We start from the raw sequence: 8,015 nt of genomic DNA on the forward strand, positions 1-8,015 counted from the left end.
TACATTATTAGAATGGAAATGTACATTATTAGACTAAAATGTTACATTATTATCGTATGTACATTATTAGGCTAAAAATCTACATTATTAGATAACACGTGGCATTAATCTGACCGTTAGATCACACGATCCAATGGACTGCAAGTGTTTTAAGTTTTACTCATACTTAGCGTTTTGATATGAATACATCCATATATATATATATATATATAGGGGAGTGTTATATTGCTAACTCAATGCTTAATTGCTAACTACAATTTAATAATAGCCATTAGATATTCAAATTAAAGGCCTAGATCATCAACCACGAAATGTCAATACGATCAACAAAAAACGTCAATAAGGCTATAGGATTAATTCTAATAAAAATCAATAGGGGTATTAATGTCAAGTTAGTTATAACTAACTTTTAAAAGAAATCCCAAAACTTTAAATTTATATAACATATATCAAATTAAAGATAATTTTATAAGGATTCCAACGATATACTACATGCATATGTTCCGACGTCAAAATTTGAAAAAAATATGATTTTTTTTTTCGAATTTTCGTATTTTTGACGAACAGATTTATGTCAATACACCTTATATATATGTCAATATTATGCTTGTAAAATGTCAATATGAAATTGTGTTGACATTATTATGTCTTCGTGTTGACATTATATTTCTAAACCCTAAATTTGATAATTGCTATTATCTTTTTAATATTAAAAAATGAAAAACGAAATTATACATGGCAAATTGTAGACCACAAGATTTCTAAAATCTTATGGTCTTAAATTAGTTATAGTTAGCAACTAAGGGATGAGTTAGCAATTGATCACTCCCTATATATATATATATATATATATATATATATATATATAGTGATAAAATGCAAACTTATATATTGTACAAACTCAAAACTCCTCAATACAGCTTCAACACAGTTTCAATACAATGTGAACACAGTGTCAAAATTTTAATGTCAATACAGTATCAACACAATATCAACATAGCATCAATCATTGACTACTGTTGAAATTTTGTTGACATTTTCCTGTTGATGTTTTTTTGTGATCTGTTGACATTTTTCAATGGTCCAGATCATAGTTTTGAGTTTGTACAATATTTAAAGTTTTCATTTGATCACCTCCCTATATATATATATATATATATATATACAGAAATGCAGAACACAGTCATACGTAAGGCATATTTAGGTCATAGTTAGTTTATTTTTAGGTCATGCTAACAAAGCATGACCTAAAATGATCTTAACATGACATAAACCCAAATCTTATAATATGACCTAAAACTACTTAACTATGACCTTCCGTGTTTTGGGTTAATTATTGACCATTAGATCATCTAATCCTAGGGCCAAGATTTGGGCTGCATTTCTGGATTTAAACACATACTTGTTTTGATCATCTCCCTATATATATATATATATATGGATGTGTTAAAATGACAACACCTTTTAATATGACACCATACTACAAATATCAGCCTTAGGATCTAGAAATCGGATGGTTGATAAGATGCCACATGGCAGCTCATTTTATTTTTATTTAATCAAATTAAAATGATGAAAGGTAAATTAGGAAACCTTTTTTCTCATCAACTATGGAAACACAAAATTCACGCCCCTTTTCTTACCATTCTCAACTCCACTAATCTCAATTCATCGCTAATTCTGCAAATAATATAATCTCAATCTCAATTGATCTCAATTTGATTCATCTCAATACACGATCGGTTCAATTCATCTCAATCTCAATTCTGCAATATTCTTCTCAATTCGAGCTATTCGTTCACCCGATCGATTCAATTCATTTCATTTTGATTCCTCCTGAATTGAGCTATTCGATCTATTCAATCGTTGATTCCTCCAAAATCGTTGATTTCTCTGCAATCACACCACAAATTCGAGCTATTCAATTGTTGATTTCTCTGCAATCATCAATTCCTCTGCAATCAGAATTGAGCTATTCCTCTTCAATCAACGATTTCTCTACAATCGCACCACAAATTCGGTCGAATATGGATGAATCGATAATCAACTTTGACTTGGATGTTTTTCCAGAAGGTGAGCTTTGTTAGATTATCAATTCTCGATCGATTTTTTATGTGTTGTCGTGCTATGGATTATTGTATGATTCAGTGATGGATTGTTTGTTGATTTTGTCAAATTGTAGCGAGTTTTTCGATTCAGGTTCAGATTGTTTTGATTATGATTGGTTGATGAGGTTTTTTTTTGGTTGAAGTGTAGTTTGTGATTTTGATTGATGAGAAGGTTTTGGCTGAGTATTGTTCTGTAGATTAAAGGAATTATGCATAATATGTAGGCTATGATTATATGGCAATACAATGTTTCTGTTTTATGTATTTTCTATGTACTAATTGTTGTTTTGCTTATTAAATCTTGATGTTTATAGAATTGTATATTGCAGTCCATATTATCTGAACTAATTCGGCTTATGTTTTGTTAAATGGTTGTGTAGTGTTCTATTTCATACGGCTTAATGCAGAATATTGACCAATGATTTTATGGCAATGCTATGTTTAAATATTATGTAATTTTGTATACAATAATTGCTTATTCATGTATTGCACGTCGTTGTTCACCTAATTGTATATTGCAATCAATTGTATCTGAACTTAATTCGTCTCATGTTTTCTCATTTGATCCAATTGCATGTGTGCCAGCATGCCCCGACGAACTCCGGCCTAATGTCGGTAAGAAATTCCTTACATTAAATTCATCTCAATTCAAAAGCTATTCAATCACACGATCGGCTCAATTCATCAGCAATCAACGATTTCTCACAATTCTCTGCAACCAGCTATTTCAATCTGCAACGAGCTATTTAAGCGCTATGGATTATTGTCAGATTCAGTGATAGATTGTTTGCCGATTTTGTCAGATTGCAACGAGTTTTGATTATGTACAATATTGATTATGATTAGTTGTCGAGTTTTTTTTTTGGTTGAAGAGTAGTTTGTGATTTTGATTGACGAGAAGTTTTTGGGTGCATATTGTTCCATTTCTGTTTTTGGGTAGATTTAAGGAATTATGCAGAATATATAGGCTATGATTTGATGGCAATACTATGCTTCTGTTTTATTTATTTCCTATGTATTAATTGATGTTTTACATCTTGTTGCATACCATTGCGTCAGTATAAAAAATGTGGAGAATTAAGTCACCATGACTCTAGAAACTGTGGCCGACAAAAAGGAAAATAAATTTGTTAGTTCATTTTTTCATTAGCAGATTGTTGTCTTATGCATTGTATATTGCAGTATTACTATCGCCATATTGCTGTCTTAATGAACTATTGCAGACCACACTATTTGCTTCAATCTATTACTTCATTAATTTCACAAGACAATAGGATTAATTATTAATTTTATATAATTGATTCCAGGTTGCCTTCCATTTCAGTAATTAATGTGTCTTTAATCATTTTTAATTACAATTTTTAACATTACCAGATTGTTGTGCTATGCAATGAATGTTGCAGTGTTACCATGATAATATTGCAGTTTATATATTATTCACAAGAACAATTTCGTATGTGTTGCAGTACACAAATATATGAGTTGCAGTGCACCTAATAATAATATGTTGTATAATGTTGAGATATATTCTTTGCCTATATTTAATCGCAAGCATGCAAGCAATTTATAATTAACTGAAATCAAAACAACTACGGAGAAAAAGTCAAATCAAATTATGTCACCCACATTGTCTACACCAAATTACAAAACTACATGTTTCATTCACACAACCAAGATTTCATTCATGTTCAAAAACGCCAAGAGTTCATTCATTGGTTATAGTTTGTTGTACTCCGCGACCATCTTCTCCACATATATCGGTCCTCTCTTTTTTACCTCCTCGAATTGATGTGAGGCAAGTCTCGACACACAACGAAATGCCCTATGTTGTTGTTATACAGCATCACTGTACAATATTTTGCACGAAGAAGCTGCAAAGACTTTGATCTGACCAGCAGGGCATTCACAGGCTTGTTAATTTTTAGCCGAACTATAAAAAAAAGATTATTTCAATACTACATTATTCTAAATGATGAACTGCAATATATAACAAGCAATACTCCAAGATGATGCATTATTCTAAATGGCCCACTGCAATATATAACAAACAAGACTGCATCATTCTAAATGTTGCACTGCAATATATAACAAGCAATACAACAATATATAACATGCAATACAACAATATAACATGCAAAACTGCAAGATGATGCATTATCCTAAATGACCCACTGCAATATATAACAAACAAGACTACATTATTCTAAATATGCACTGCAATGTATAACAAGCAATACAAAAAGATGATGATGGTTTGCAATATTCTGAATCATGCACAGTCAAATAGAGTTAGCTATGCGCTTGCTTTACTTCAAGTAACATCGCTCTCTGTTTCCATACAGATTTGTTTTCTTCTATCTGCAAAGTGGTTTGTTGATTGTTGTTTTGCTGCAAATGCTCTGCCTATTGTGGCCCCTATTCATTCTAATTTTCACTTTTGTTGCAGGATTCATGATGATGCATTATTCTAAATTGCCCACGCAATCAAATATTGTCCACCAATTAAACAACATCCAAAAAATGAATCATATACAATAAAGCAACATACAAAATGAAGCAGATACAAAATGAATCATGCAGTACCATAATTAACACTACTTTTATAAATAATACAAGCAAATCAGCAATTGACCCAAATCATACAGTAACATAATTAACACCACTTTTATAATTAACACCTTTTTTATACATTAATACAACCAAATCATCCACAAAATGAATCGTACAGTAGCATAATGAATCATACAACCAATCAGAAACTAGCAACCACATAAGCATAAAATTGGCCCAAATTCCATATACTAGAAGCCTAGGATGTTTTTGGTCAGATACATTAATACGAGCAAATCAGCAATTCAGCAAATCATCAAATCCACAATTCACTTTGAGTACAACAACACTTAATCCAATAGAAAAAAAAATCACAATAGTCGGTCACAATGTGTCAAAAAACCTTCATACATGGAGCAAATAGCTATAAAATTTCGAAAATCACCCAAAACAGATTAAAACCCCAAATTCAGCAATTCACTTCGAGTACAACAAGACTTAATCCAATAGACAAAAAATCACAATAGTCGGTCACAATGTGTCAAAAAAACCTTCATACATGGAGCAAATAGCTATAGAATTTTGAAAATCACCAAAAACAGATTAAAACCTCAGATCCAAACATTTAACAAGGCATCAATTGAACGAATAATACACATACATAAATCTGCATACACAAAGTAACATTCCAGAAATTAAACCTATTTCGATCAACCCTAAACGAAATCCAATTAACATACCTTGTGAACTGATTTCACCGTTTAGTTGTTGTAGGCGTTCGGAATTCCAGAAATTAGCCCTAAATCGCACGATTCACGGTGTAGTCATGGCTGGAAATTGAAGTTACACGGTGTTGAGGCGGAGGCGGCGGATTTTATAGGTGGAGGCGGTGGGATGAGATTTTGGAGAATCGGAGAGTCGGGGAGAGAGAAAGAAGAGTCGGGGAGAGAGAGAGAGACGAATTTGGAGAATGACGGTATTTTTGGGGGATATTCCCAATTTGAATCTGTTTGAAATGACTAATATGCCCCCGACAACAATTTCGTATACACTAGACATCGATCTCAATTCTGTTCGCGAAATTCAATCTTGAGCGTTGGATTTCCGGATCTAAGGGTGTATATTGGTGGTATGATGTTATTTTATCTATGGTGACACTATAGTGCACCCCTATATATATATATATAGAGTTGTGATCAATGTCGAACCAATTTTAAAGACCGAACTAGAGACCAAATCTGGGCCATTAGATCTAATGTTTTTGATGAGATGTGCTGCTGTGTAAATTTTTTCTGCTTCATTACAAGCCCATTTTACTTCATTGTATAGGTATATTACTTCATTCCGTACGTAATACCTTGAAACTACAACATGTTTTTACTTGCTTCCAGTAGGTTTTGAAATGATTCACCATATGCTTCACTCAAATTCATTGACTTGAGTTTTTACTTGATTAACATTTTAAAATGCAATTTATTCAAGTGGGTTTATTACTTCATTCAGAAACATTATTACTTCATTAGATAAGATATTTACTTCATTCCAGTAGGATTTCAAATGCTCTACACATACTTCATTCCAATAATTTATTACATTATTCCATGTGTTTATTAAACCATATCAGCGCCGTGGAGGTGGTGATAGATATTGTAGAGAGAAGAATGGCACGCGACGGCGAAACCGCATTTACGTACTGGAATGAAGTAATAATCCTATTGGAATGAAGTAAAAACCTTCTGGAATGAAGTAACATATTCTGGAATGAAGTTAAATCTTCGTAACATGTTAGTATGACTTATTTACCTTCGGATGAATTAAAATAGGCTCGTGATGAAGGCGAAAATAATTTATAAATTTGTGTATCTCATCCATAAAAAATTAGATCTAAAAACCCTAATTTGGTATGGTTCGGTGGTTCGGTCTTTAAGAGTGGATTTGTGGATAATGCAACTCTATATATATATATATATAGGGAGATGATCAAAATAAGAATGCATTTAAACCCAGAAATGCAGCCCAAATCTTGGCCCTAGGATTAGATGATCTAAGGGTCAATAATTAACCCAAAACACGGAAGGTCATAATTAAGTAGTTTTAGGTCATATTATAATATTTGAGTTTATGTCATGTTAAGATCATTTTAGGTCATGCTTACAAAGCATGACCTAATAATAAACTAACTATGACCTAAAAATGCTCTACGTATGACCGTGTTCTGCGTTTCTGTATTTAAATCTGGTCTTCATAGATCGAAACCCTATATATATATATATATATATATATTATATATATATATAGGTTTGTGTTAAAATGACAACCCCTCTTGAAATATTGCTGAATAAAGACCAGCAAATTGCTGACCGTCTTTTTCTAGATTTTTTTGCCACGTGGCAGCTTATTATTCGTCCACGTGTACAAATGATTGGCTAGGAATGGTGGTATGTTGTTATTTTAAAGGGTGGTGGCACCCTAACATGCCCATATATATATATATATATATATATATATATATATATATATATGGGTGTACTAGTATAACAACTAATTTTAAAGTTACAACGTACATCCAACCACGTGCTGCCACATGGCACGAAAAATGCAATATTGTATACAGAAAAATGCAATACGCATTTGTAGAAGCTATAAATGAATTTCGGCAGATTGCATTTTTGTTATATGCAGATTGCATTTTTTATTGTTAAGTTTTGCATTTTAGATATTGACTGTTTAAATTGCATTTTATATATAGACGGATTGCATTTTTATATGTGAAAATGCAAAACTTAACAATAAAAAATGCAATTTATGTGAAAATGCAAAACTCAACACTATAAAATGCAATTTACATACAACAAAAATGCAATCTGCGAAAATGCATGTACAACTAGATTGCATTTTTGTGTTTAAAATATTGCATGTTTTGTGCCACATGGCAGCACCAGATTGGATGTACGTTGTGACTCTAAATAAGGGGGCACCCTAGTGCTCCCCTATATATATATATATATATATATATATATATATATATATATATATAGTATAACAACTAATTTTAAAGTTACAACGTACATCCAACCACGTGCTGCCACATGGCACGAAAAATGCAATATTGTATACAGAAAAATGCAATACGCATTTGTAGAAGCTATAAATGAATTTCGGCAGATTGCATTTTTGTTATATGCAGATTGCATTTTTTATTGTTAAGTTTTGCATTTTAGATATTGACTGTTTAAATTGCATTTTATATATAGACGGATTGCATTTTTATATGTGAAAATGCAAAACTTAACAATAAAAAATGCAATTTATGTGAAAATGCAAAACTCAACACTATAAAATGCAATTTACATACAA

At 31.6% G+C, this 8,015-nt stretch overlaps 1 long non-coding RNA gene across 1 annotated transcript; it reads left to right on the plus strand.

The window, feature by feature from the left end:
- Window positions 1-1,748: 1,748 nt before the first annotated feature.
- Window positions 1,749-2,984, plus strand: LOC125206252. The gene is made up of 2 exons (XR_007173913.1): window positions 1,749-2,073; window positions 2,694-2,984. It is a non-coding gene; the product is annotated as an uncharacterized LOC125206252 (long non-coding RNA).
- The last annotated feature ends 5,031 nt before the right edge of the window (window positions 2,985-8,015 follow it).

This window comes from Salvia hispanica, chromosome 1 (assembly GCF_023119035.1).
Source record: "Salvia hispanica cultivar TCC Black 2014 chromosome 1, UniMelb_Shisp_WGS_1.0, whole genome shotgun sequence".
Lineage (NCBI taxonomy): Eukaryota > Viridiplantae > Streptophyta > Magnoliopsida > Lamiales > Lamiaceae > Salvia > Salvia hispanica.